The following is a 13,981-nucleotide window of genomic DNA, read 5'->3' as shown; positions in this document are numbered from 1 at the left end:
CTACAAACATCTGCAATATTTTTGATTTTAAGAAAACCTTTCTACTCATGACCCAGCTTCTTACTTAGAATAGGTTTTATTAGCTAAGCTCCCACCATATCCTATTAGATTTGTTCAAGGTTAATAAAAATACAAGGTTATACCCAAGAAGGCTACATCTATGGAATAGACATCGATTTTTACCTGTATGTTTATTAAAGTGAATGTAGAGTCGAAGTACTAATAGAGTAAGCAATAACAAAATATGGAGGGTATATATACATTAGTATTTTATATAATTAATTAATTCAACTTCAACAAAATATTACTTAATAAGTTAATAGTAATTTTATGTACTTTTCAGACTAAGTAGGGATTATAGTAAAGAAAATTCAACAAAAAATTATTTGCCAGAAGATTCATAGGATAATTTATCGGCTTTTTTTTTTATTACTATGTGATTTTTCTTTTTTTGTTTGTTTGAGGTTTAAAAGGATATCATCATTTTTAGACCCCACAAAGTTTCAGATGTTAACATTGAAAACTTTGCTTGAAATCTTGGTGAATAAGTCCTGAAACTTGTACCCCGATTTGCATTCCTTATCTTGAATTGAAAAAGCATTTTCGTCACCAATTATTCATTGATCCACGGCACAATTGAAAATATTGGTAGCGGAAGAAGAGTCGTACATTTTTTCTTTTAAATTTTGCCGCTTATAATGCAAAGAAGAAAATTGTTTATATAGCAAATTGTTAAAAAAAAACAAGTTCGACGGAGTAATCAGCCCTTCCCTATTTACCAAATCACTGAGACTTTTTTTTATCGGCTTCTTCTTCCGTTTTGGCTTTGATACTTGTCAAGTTGAAAGAGCTACTTCAACTAAGAGACTCCGGCAACCAGAACAAGAGATTTTTTTTTTGAAACAGATCTTGCAATAAAGCCACCAATATAATAAAGAGTCGTATTCAATGCGTTATCTTCGTAAGCAAATCCAATTTTGGAGTTGCATAGTTCGTTGCAGATGTCAAAACCAAAATCCAAGTCTTTCTCATATTTTAAATCGTTAGCTTCTTTATATATTTGACAGCTCCGTGATTGGAACCTTTATGTACTTTAAAAAGGCTCTCAAACGAAGAGCTTTTCAGCTCGGAGAAGTTGTTGGATTGAAATGTAGTAATTTACCCCTGCCATGCCATCATTCGATAACGTCCAAATCTCTGTTCGATAAAATAAGACTGGAATTTTCTAGTGAGGACAAAATCAAAGTTCCGGACATTTACCAAATAAAGTGACAATGCTAGTACATCTGTAAATTTAAAATGTTTGAGGAGTTAATGAATACTTGTACTTGTCTTCTTCTTTTTTTCTTCTTTTTTCAACTTCCTTGGCTCTTTCTTCCCAATCACTCAAGAAGGTAGAAAAATCTTGAAGAAAAGAAATGGTAGTATAACTTTCACACAAAATTGCTTCTCTTGAAGGATCTCGAAGTCTTACATCATCACTCAACTCCCTAACATTCAAGCGGTTCCACCATTCTCGAATAACACGTATAAAAGGGGGCAGTCTTACCAAAATAATGATAGCCGTGATCTGCATACCACTCTAAGCCAGCCACCGTACTTTAGCGTAATACCGCAATGGCTAATTGTACCGACGATCTCACCAATGGCGTAGGTGCTAGACATTTTTCAGTAAGCAACCGAGCAATTTTGGTCCCTTTTGTCATTTCGATATTGTATAATTCTCGGATGTGAGCAAACTTTGGAGATCCCACATTCTGAGAACGAAACCGTGGCAAAAAACAAAACATTCCTGCAACAATCCAATTATTATAAATAGATTTGAATTGATGAGTTGGGCCAAAGATTCTGAAAAATTTCCGTTCAATGCTATTAGGATGAGAGAATATCCCGTTAGCAGAACATTCCTTCTTGTTATAACTGTGATTAGTTACATGATTATCGACTCCACAGGCCACAACGTGAAATCCAATATCTCCAAGGTCTCGAGTCAATGTATCAACTATATATTTTATTTTGTCACTATTCAACGCGTGGCTCTCTTGAATATAACAAATATCATGAAAGGAACCGCCAAGAGAACTTATCATCCAACAAAATATTGTCTTCGTCACTTTGTCGCATTCACTTAATCCAATGACTTTTCCTCCCGAAAACTCGATTCTTTGAGCACAATAAACTTCATCGAGAAGGAGCTTTACCCCACGCTTTCGTTCATTTAGGTCTTGGGATCTGCACTCCAGGTAGGTATTCGTAGGAGGATGAAACCTTGCTCCAACATTCAAAGGTTGCATCCTTCGGTCAAGGGTTCTGGGAGATAGAAAAATCAAAAATGGTTCATTAACAAGAGTTCTATAGCATGCAGAGGAAGTTGTTTTAAGTACTGCTGAAACACCTAATAAGCTTGGTGAGTATATTCGAGCTCCGATAGTCAAATTACATTGCTCGATCGCAAATTCCAATTTCATATTTTTGTCATCGGGAAGAACACTTTGTTTAATTTTTTCTTGTAATTTTTTGATAGCCTCTTGTATAGCAAATTTTTATTTATCAATTTCGATGCTTTTCAACAGAGACAAGGTGTTAGGGATCCGCAGAGTCTTCGTATATATTCCTTTTTTGTTAACAATTTGTTTGAGCTTATAAAGAGATACTATGGAGCCGTTAATGAAAGCTCTGAAGGTATTATCATCCTTAATAATGATCCCTCGTTCCACCAACAGAATTCCATTCTCACTCTCACAAAATAGGACAATATCAATTGTGTCGGTCTTTATTTGAAGAACTTTAACCCCACTAGGAGATGAATTTTTCATTCTAAAATGAGTAGATTAAAATTATTTTCAAAAAGGACTATACAGATTATAAATAACGATCTAGGCATTAAATGTATATAGTTAGTTCTGAATGTGAAGTGGTCAGTTACCTTTCAACAAGGAGCTTACGGTTTTAAACGGAGGGATTTTTCCAGCCTTGAAAAAAGCTTCACAAGCCGGTTCTTACCTTTCTCTCTCTTTCTGGAAGCGATGTGTAGACGTAGGCGCTGTTATTGAGCGTCTTGACGATAAAGGGGCTGAGAGATAGCGAGGCAAGTTCAGATAGATGCAAGGAACGGCATCCTCCTTTAATCGAGGCTATTAAACCTTCCGTCTGGCTTTCCCTTTTTATTCCGTCTGGCTTTTCCTTTTTATTCCGTCTGGGATTTGAATCTTTGGACTCATACGTCAAGTAATTAGGTCGAAAATGAAGGGAACACACAACTACAACTTTTTTTTAATGATCGTTATAATCGTAATGGTCTCGTACTTTTTTGAGGGCAGCAATCTATTTGCACCTTCATATAGGACCCGTTGGGATCCTGTGGGTGGAGACTTGGGGAGGCATTTCCTTTCCTCGCTGACCCACATCGGAACCAGGGGCAACACAAGAGTAAGACATTGCTTAGTTTCACTTCTATAATGATAATAATAATACTCACACCGTTTAGAAGTTCATAATGGATGTTGAATGATGATGTACATAATAAGAGGGAGAATAAAAGAAGAATCTTACCCTACACTTGCATGTGCGAGAAAAACAATGAAAAGAGTTACTATTCCATAGATGTAGCCTTTCTTGGTTATACCATAACGCTTTTCCGACTTATGTTTGACTTCCACTACGTTTTTTAATAGTGACATCAAAGAGTATAAATGTTATCAAGAGTACCAATATATTGCCTTTCTTGACTGCTACTGTTAGAGTAGTGTTGTTATACTCTATGGCATCAAAATCTGTCGGTCTTGTCCAGCAGTCGGTATGATATATCAAATTAAAAATTCTGGTAAGATCGATTACATGGTGACATACCCCTTGTATATCTTGGATTCGTTCAAAAAAATTTAAGAGTCTCGTTGCCTGAATTTGGTTACACTCGCTTTCTTGGAAGGAGGAATATTCTTCCCTAGTAAGTGATGGAGGAAGCGTTTCCTTCTTCTCCATATATGTAATTTCCAAAACTTAAAAGGTAAGGGATCAAGTCTTCAGGGCAAAAAGTGAAGATTTTACCTTTCATAAAATCTGGACGAGAACTTTATCATTCATATAAGATTTTCAAATGTAATCCGAAATATTTTTAATAAGAAAACATAGAACAACCCATTGTTATTTTTGAGCTCGCTAATTTGTAAATTGGACCAACAACAACTTTTAGTAACTTACCATGAAATATATTCAGTATCGATTTTGAATCGACTCAAATTCCTATTTGGCAAAATTTTTATTTTTTTGGGCTGAAAATTATTTTTGGATGGCAATTTTTAATCTTCTCATTGGGTTTCACCTTTTGTCAACTTTACTTGGCATTTCCTCTACTGCAATACAGACCTTCGATATAAATTATAAGTATCTGTTGTAATATTTCTTAAAAATAGAGAACTATCATTCATTTAACCTTTCTACATCTTCTTAGAACCGTTTCATCTTCTTCTTTTTTAAATTTATACAGGATACGTGGACAAAATCTGCCGCTTCAAAAAACAACAACTACAAGCTTATTTTATAATATTTATTGATAAAATAAAAACGAATATCTTTATTAGGATATGCAGCAGCTATCTATTTAATTTAACCGCCGTCTGCGGCCAAAATCTGCTGAATGCGGCTACGAAACCGGGAACAGGCATTTTGGATCTGCGCTGCTTCTATCTCACTAAATTTATCCTTGATGCAGGTGATAAGAGATTGCTTGGTGTTATGGGAGGAGCTGTTGGTCATGTTCTCCACGTAGGACCAGACAAAGTACTCCAACGGGTTCAAATCCGTTGATGAGGGAGGCCAAGAGAAGAAGGGTACGAACGCAAAAGCATTGTTTTTCAGCCATTCTTGCGTCCGCTTAGCTTTGTGGGCCGGAGCCGAGTTCTTCTGCCTGAGGCCTGTCTTGAAGATGTGGGGCGGCATGACATGACCCTCACTTGACATGACCCCAAAGACCATGACAGTGGACGGAAACTTGGTCTTCATGACCCTGGGGACATCTCTGTTGTTCACGGCAATCCAGCGATGGTTCTGGGAGTTGTGGATTTGATCCTGAACAAAATTCTTCTCATCAGAGAAGAACCAGAGCATGGTTTAAAAGCAATTCTTTATGTATTACTTAAAAATGCTTTGAACACTCTTCCAATTCTTTGATCCATTTCGAAATTATAAAAACCTTCCGTGTTGGGCAGCCAAAAATTATAGTTTCAATATTTTGTGCTCACCAGATTATTCTGTATTGACAGCAAACTCTCCTCAAATAAAATTTAAAAAAAGAATAAAGATATTCAATCATGATCTAACCAAAAAGAACGAAGAAACTTGAAACTAAATCGTCCTCTGGATTTCACATTTTATTAGCAATAACTACATAACTCTAGACATGAAATGCTCATAAATTTTTTCAAAGTCCTGGATGCGACCAGTATTCATAAATTAAATAAACTTCACCCTATCCAATTTTCAGGCAACAGGTATTTTAAATAAAGATAAGTGAGTATATTATAAGGCATCCCTTCAAATAACAGACAAATGCATTATACCAATAATTTATCGATTTGATGTTTTTTGTTTTTTAGAATGACCTTTGCATGAAGTGTTAGATTATTTTAGATTTATATTATTATTAAGTTTTTATATAGATTTTTTTGATCATGTTGAACACTTGAATAGAAATGTGATTAAATAAATCTTTAGAAAATTACCATTTAAACATGTATGTTCTCCTTACATAGTTTTTTAATCAATTTTAACTTTTAAAAAAATGAGAAAATACATTTATAAAATGTTGACATTGAAAAAAATTAGATTTGATGTTTTTTGTCTTCATGATGAGATTGTAGACATTATATATTTGAACTACTAAAGAAAACGTACCGTCACTTGGGATATGGCGTCCTCGTAGGTTTATTTTCTCTATTAGTATAGTTATCATTATTACCCATTGAATAGGGTAGAATAAATGGAACGCCGTCCTCCTCTTGTGGATGCAAACTCAAAACGGATAAATATTTTACGTTTTCCTCAGAAAAAAATTCCGTTTTGTGCAAAGGATAATCTTGAAATAATTCAAGATTTCTCTCTAAAATACTGATGTGCTCATCTCACTCCAAGTAAGATGAACACATAGCCACTTAAAGGTCAACTTCATCTTGACTAAAGCAATTGAGATCCCTCTTCCAAAAAATTATATGAAAACATTAAAAAGAAATATTTTTTTACTCCAATTTCTATAGAGTTTTTTCATAAGATGTCAGCATTGTTGATATCGGCCAAAGTTGTATAAGATTAAAAACCCTTTTCCGTTAAGATTATCGAAAATAGTAATCTACTGTCATATGTATTTGAATGTCAAAATGGGTTTGACAAATCAAAGGTAGTTTATAAATATTTACTGTTCATCAAAAATAAATATATCTAACGTTCAGCTTTATTATTTATCACAATCACAAAAATATGTTATCATACCATTATATGTTAATCCAAATTTGGAGATGGTTTCTTGCACGCCCTGTTCTCGAAAATGGACGAGATTCCAAAATCCATCGGGTTCAAATCCAAACTAGATGGAGGTCAAAAGTCACCGTTCCAAAAGCAAGAAAGATGAGTCTTGCACCACCCCTACGTCATATTGTACATGCTGTAATTTGGATAAGCAGACTGTAGATTGTACAAGTAGCAATTCGTATACTTCATAACATATTATCTAATTACAACATCAATCATATAAAATAAATAATTATGCATTGATGCTATTTTTTTCATTTTCATCCATTAATCTAACTTATCTATAATATATTCTTACAAGCTAATGAACTGAGGATCCTTGTACTATAATCTAATGTGCAACAGAGTTCTTAGTATTAGTAAATTTTATTTAAAATAGCTACAAAATCCCCAAAGAATAAATCGACCAGATAAAACATAATCAGTTATTCTCACTACAAGTATTGTAAACTAGTGCTGTGTCAGTACTTATTTATTGGGTCCATTCCAGGCTTAGGATTGGCCCTATTAGTCCTCAGGACCGCTCCTTAGGACTGTCAGTCATTCGGAATAACACAATATTATAATTATGGACTTGAAATGCCTGAAGTTGGTTCTAAAGAAATCTGAGGACTCCAATTGGACTCGATAAAAAGATTCAAGGACTTGGAGTTAAGACTATATTTGGAGTTGTAGTGTAACGACTTTTTTCCATCTCTGATTGTCACTCTATTTAAGTATTTCATTTTGATATCCATAACTGTATTTAAACACATTTAAGGAGTTTATTGGTGAATCAATACTTTGGACCTTCACAAGTTCACAAAATTTGGCATAATTCTGTTTAATTTTCTATGTTGAAATAATACGTAAATAAAAAATTAGATATGTATAATTAACCTATTTAAGTTATTTTTTTTTCTGTTTTTTAATGCCGAAGGGTAGATGGCTCGGGGAGTGAAATGCTAAGGTGTTAAAGGACGGAGGGGTACTCACTTGGGAGTAAAATGAAGGGGGGTAGTAGTTTAGAGAGGGTTAGGAACCATAGAATCATTGATAGGACCGATTTTGGTGTTGAAATCCAAAACAGTTGAACAAATCAGTCTGAAATTTAGCAAGATATAAAATATATATATATGTATAAAATAACATATACTTTCTTATGATATTTTTTGGTGACTCGAAGGTGTGTCTTTGAGCGAAATAAAACCTCATTCCCCTTCTCTTTTTCCAAATATCTTTCCTTCTTTCTCTCTCTCCTCTTCTCCCTCTCTCTTATTTCTACATCCCTCTCTCGGTTCTATGACGATTCGCCTGGAACCTTTTTGCCTTGTACATTAAGGTGTCCCATAAAATTAATATTAATTTTTCCGGAATACATACCCTCCCTTTTTTTCTATCTGATCTCAGCTACTCAATTATGAAAAGAAAATGTCTCTAAGACAACGATAACAGGTGCCGACGAGAGCATAAAGTTAATTCGATGACTCGATTGTAGGGTGGACTGGGAAATTTGTATTTAAATAAAGATTAAACAAAAGGTACTTATCATAATTGACTATTAGTATATAGATGTATGTCTATTGTGTAAGACTTTGGTCAGTTGAATTTTTAGTATCTCCAAGTAATTCAGAAGACGTGTTTCAACTTTCTCCGTTTCACCCTACTCTATATAAAGTGATGAGTTTATCGTTCAGAATTGATAAATAATAGGACTCTATTTCATATATTAGGATTATTTTTACTTAATAACGCAATAAATTAATATTTTAGGATATATTTCCTTTTAAGTGTTTTATTTTATATTGAGGATATATGTATGTTCTTGTGTTCAGGAATGCAACGTAGTATAAATTGCTTTTGTTCCTCACCCGCTGTAATTAAACCATGGAAGTCTTTCCTAAACTTTTGAAATATATAAAATCAGCCGTAACATTAACTGCTCTAAGAATTGCCAATTTTTTTTCGGGCTCCAATCCAAGTAGAATTACTATCCCATAAAGATGAAGCTTCACGAAGAAAATAATTTTCAATTTATAAAGAAGAAAACCGTGTCATGCTTTTGACCGATATGATATAACATTTTTTTTTAAATCTGAAATCAAATTTCATATAATGATAGACAAGTTGTTAATGAAACAATAAATAAAGTTATCACTATTTTTAAAAACATTCACACACCAAACTAAGAACCATCAAATGCTGCTCCATTCGATGCGACATATCTTTTGCTATGTCCCTAGATATTTTCATATTTCAAATTTACGACCATTTTTTCTTTAGATTCTTGATCGATATCCTCATTGAAGAATGAAAGGGTAACAGCTTCCTCAGTCAAATACCATAAATGATAACTAAGTTTTTTTTCAGGCAGCTCATTATATTGCTTCGTCTATTTTTTCTTAAGCTTTCAATAGTTTTAACAAGCATAAATCGTTATATGGTGCTTTGAATGCTAAAATAAATTGAAAACAAGGCTTAACGTATATTGTTACAATCAATAAACATATATATAATAACACTATTTTATCGTCTTTATTTATTTTAAGCTGGTAGCTTAATAAGGATATCTTTAGAGAGTATAATTATTCTGGCCATCCAATGAGAATTTTTTTTATCATTGTCTCCACCTAAAAATATAATAGATAGTTGTATGAGCTCCATGTAATCATATCCTACAATTTCTAAGGATTGTAAGGAGTTTATTTGGACTATATTTTTCCAATAATCTTTTAATTTTTGAAAGAAAGGGATATTTGGACATGGAGTTACATTTTTGATTTTCACTTCCAAAACACTTTTTTTAGTTTGTTCATGAAGATGATGACGACAAGCAAATAAAAACATTTATATTTCAAATTTTTGCTCCAGTAGCATAACCGTGATTTTTCATCACAAAGTAAAACTACAAAATCTTGTACTTTGTCTTTAAAATCATTTTTTATGGAGTTCCCCGATCTTTCTTCGATCACTCCATATCCTTTGGATAGAAGACTTACTAATAGAAAATTCATGAATATTCAACCCCAATGAATCAATAATTGCTTCAAGAATAAAGACTATATCTCTCATACTTAATTGACACCTACTTAATGCAGCTACTAAGTTTGGAGTAATAAAATCTTTCTTAATCATTTTTTGGGTCTTTATTTCATGTGAAATTAGTTTGAACTTGTTTAGATATAAATCAGAAAAAAATTCAAACAGATTGTATAATATCTTGGAGCTCCTAGTCTGTAATTGCCTTTGAAGTTAAAATCAAACAAGTTCATAACATTTCTCTGATTTGAAATTTAAAATGTATGTAAAACCTCACTGTCTTCAAATTATACTAAGACATAATTGAATACTATTACGATGAGTAAAAAAGGTATTATTTATTAATTTTGAAAGATAAACTTAACATAATCACTCTATATAGAGTAAGGTGGACCAGAGAAAGTTGAAACACGTCTTCTGAATACTTCTAATTAAACTGACCAAAGTCTTACTAAACAGACATACATCTATATACTAATAGTCAAATGAGTTAAAACATATTTATGTTATGTACTTTTTGTGTAATCTTTGTTTGAATGCAAATTTTCCGGTCCACACTACAATCAAGTAATCGAATTGACTTTAAGCTCTCGTCAGAACCTATTATTGTTGTCTTAGAGATTTTTTTTTCATATTTGAGTAGCTGAGATCCAATAGAAAAAAAATGGGGGTATACATTCCAAATTTTTGAGAATTTTTTTTAATGCTTTGTAACGCTTTCGCATTGAGACGTTTTTACCTTGTACTGTTTTGCCTTGCAACATTTTTTCTTTATTGCTTTTTTGCCGATAACAATAATAGAGGGAATGCTATTTTTTTCTTAGTTATATAGGTTTGTCAGTGGAATTTTTACCGTTGTATTAGCAAAGCAAAAGAGGACACGGGGAAAACGTCTCAAGGCAAGAACGACTCAAGGCGAAAGCGTCACAAGGCAAAATGTTCTGTTCTAAGTCTACTAACCCCTGGAACTGGATGACTACCCCCTTATACGTTATTCCTATTACAAAATAATCGGCATTATGTATTTTAATTGAAAAATGTATTTATTTTAGTATTAAAAATTTTATGATTTATAGAACTCATAGCTTTTTTTTTAATTCAAACTCAAAAGTAGCATTGCCCAAATACTGCTATTAATAACCATAATATTCATTTATGAGTTTGGCCCTCTATCGTTTACTTGCTGTACTTCTCAATAATAATGATAAAATAGTTCGCATAATGTCTATATATAAAGTAATGTTTATTTCTCAATGATATATATCTAAGCAATAAACCTGCCCATAATAATTAACAGCTGACAATATAAAAAATACAGAAGACTAGCAACCACATGTTTTTTTCAAATGTTTCCTTCACCTTGTATCAGTCGAGGTTTGCAAAGTAATATAACAGCCAAACAGGATATCAACTAAGAATCTGCCATGGATTACACCTCTATATTTTTCCTTCAACTGCATAACCTCATTGGTGTATTAGAAGTTGTGCCGTTGAGGTGGTCCCACTCCAGATATTTAAATATAGAACTCCTTGCCATATAGTTTAAGCCAGAGGTTGGTAACCCTCGGCCCGTGAGTGAATTTTTACCTGCCCACAACCTTATCAATGACAATCATCTAAATTAATGCAATAAAATCTTTTAATACTGTTGTACATAACTATAACTGGGTATACCCAGACGGTTAGGAGTAATGAACACTTCTGAAGAGCTTTTTTAGATATCTCTCAACGAGTATATGTGGAGAAAGTGTCTCAGGGATATTAGTTCTTTTTATCGAATACTTGACGACATTATGAGTCAATATCCGACATGAGGTTATTTCATATTTTTCATTTATTTTTTTAAAATTCTCGAATAAAATAACTCCAAAAAGTTGAGATCCTTCACTTCATCGGTCAGATATTCTTCACTCCGCATTTTTTCGCTTGACGTACCAAAGTTATTTCCTTATTATTAAAAGGTTGCAAGAATTTAATTTCAAGTCTGTCGTTGTCTCCAATTTCGAGTTAGAAAGAGAAAGCATTGCATTGCACCTGGAGATGCAGATTAGAGAAGTCAAATATAGATGAAGTGGTAGGGTTCCATTTATCTTAATCCTCTTATATATTTCCTTTATAATTCCTGTAGTAAAAAAAGGGTTTTGTTTGAATATAGTTATATTGAATCCTTGTTTTCTCTAAACACCCAGAAAATCAATTATATATTAAATAATATGATTCTCCGCCATGATTTTCCAGCAATAGCTGTTTGGCCCTCTACCATGACACTACATAGCTGTTTGTCCCATACTCTCCAAGATATTACCGAACCTTGGTTTAAACATTAAATAATTCGCAACATTGTCTTCATTGACTACACGTAACCTATCAATTTATTTATTATGTAGGTTATAAACCTCTTAACTACACATGTTATGGGCAATGTGCAAAATACCCCAGCAATCAATAAAATTTCCAAATTTACATTGTCAGGTAAAATGATAATGAGTAATTTGATTATCAAACAATTCATTGCATGCAATTTGATCATTGAGGATTTGATTGAGATACAATTTCATTACAAGCAATTTGATAATCTAATGAAGGGATGTCCAACCTGTGGATCTCGGGCAGCATTACGGTCCACCGAATGTTTACGTGTGGTCCACTACTCATTCTTACTTACTTAAAGTAGTATTATTAGCAAAATTGTTGCAATATCATCACAATACGTAGAACGCTCATAATACGTACAAACATTGAAAAATATTTGACAGCTTATCGTATTGTCTAACATTCTAATAGGTCTGCTAGTTTAGTTGTTTTATTTTGCAATTTTGCAGGTAAAAATTAAATTTGGTCTTTATTTATATTTGGTCTAAAATTGAAATAGATTCCTATAAAATAGTTTTGTTTTAAATTTACATTTTTCAAGAAATATAACTTAATAGGTACTGTGTACCACTAAAATATTACAAGTGGCAATGCGTCCTATTATATTAAATGGCTAGACATACACGATCTAGTACATTTTGATTGATATTGTATTCAGAAGATCAAACTACAGTATGATAAGAAATTGTCACAAGAGACTCAATTTTATTTTGCAAAATATACCTCGGCCAACAGGTTTTGCAGGTGGATCTAAACCTATCGCCACTTCTATCCTGAGTATCAAGGGAAAATTACCACTTATAATATATTCTAATACACCCCGACCCACGGGTTACACTAGTTAACCGCTTGTCCACAAGTGGGATCAAAATCAATCACCGCTGCTATCCCAAAGTATGAGGAACCCCTTCTAATATCCTATGATACACCTCATCCCACGGGTAGCGCGAAAGACCTCGAGGTTCATGAGGGGAATCATTACCCACCACCACCGCTTCCTTCAGTATTAAGAAACTATCTATTAGGTGTTTATAATACATCTCGGCCCACGGGTTGGGCATGTGAACTTGTGTATGGAAATCGCCATCACTCACAATCTCAGAAATCATGTGAGAGTACAAATGGAGATATTCAAAACATTCTTATGATGTGGCAACTTGACAACAAGACGAGTAAGTTGAGTGATGGATAGTGGCTCGTTCAGTATGTCAAGAATCACCGCTTTCACTCTGATATTGGGCTAACTTCATACCAAGCTATGTATCACCATCCGATATAGGTCGGACTTGAGGGCTTGTATTTATCCAATCCAATTAGAGTGTGATATAACCACGGAGTAGCATCTATTAAAGATGTGTGGAAATATAGACCGTGAAAGGCCCGAAGTTGAGGGGAAAGAAAGAACACTGGTTGATCATAAGAAATAGGTATTCTGTCTACAATCTGTATCTGGAGAACAAAATTGTTCCATCTACAGTTTTAGATACTATGCTTCAGAAACTAACTCCCAGGGTTCTTATTTGGGGGGAAATGAAGATGATAGGACATCTATTCTCAAAGCAGTTTAAGGAAACTGAGGTAGACAATGCGTCAAAGTCAAAGTTCCAAATATCGACCGTGGAAAAATAGATCCCTCCTACGTCTTCTCTGTTGTTATCCATGTAGCAGAGAACGGATATTATAGATTAGGGACAAAAAAATGATGTCTTAATGTAAGAAAGTAGTTTGAGCCTTGCAAGGAGTCATTCCTCCCTATTGATTAAGTTCCCCGAGAGAAGGAAGTTATATTGCGACTGACTGCATCAATTCTGTTGGATGAAATGAAGATGGCTTTAAGTAGGCAATTGCACAGACTAAAAACAAATAAGTTCGTTTTCTAAAAAAAAAAAAAAAAAAAAAAAAAAAAAAACCTCTGTAATAGGAAATGATGACATAAGAGCACAACATGCTGCAAAAGTAGTTTATTTGGGGAATGTGTTTGTTAAATATTTAGGTAATATTAGGTATGTTACGTATGTTCAAAAAGATGATTTTTTGTAATTATTACATTTGATGTTGAAAAGTATAT

The sequence above is a fragment of the Lepeophtheirus salmonis genome, chromosome 1 (genome assembly GCF_016086655.4).
Source record: "Lepeophtheirus salmonis chromosome 1, UVic_Lsal_1.4, whole genome shotgun sequence".
Taxonomy (NCBI): Eukaryota; Metazoa; Arthropoda; class Copepoda; order Siphonostomatoida; family Caligidae; genus Lepeophtheirus; species Lepeophtheirus salmonis.
This window is presented reverse-complemented; position numbering follows the sequence as displayed.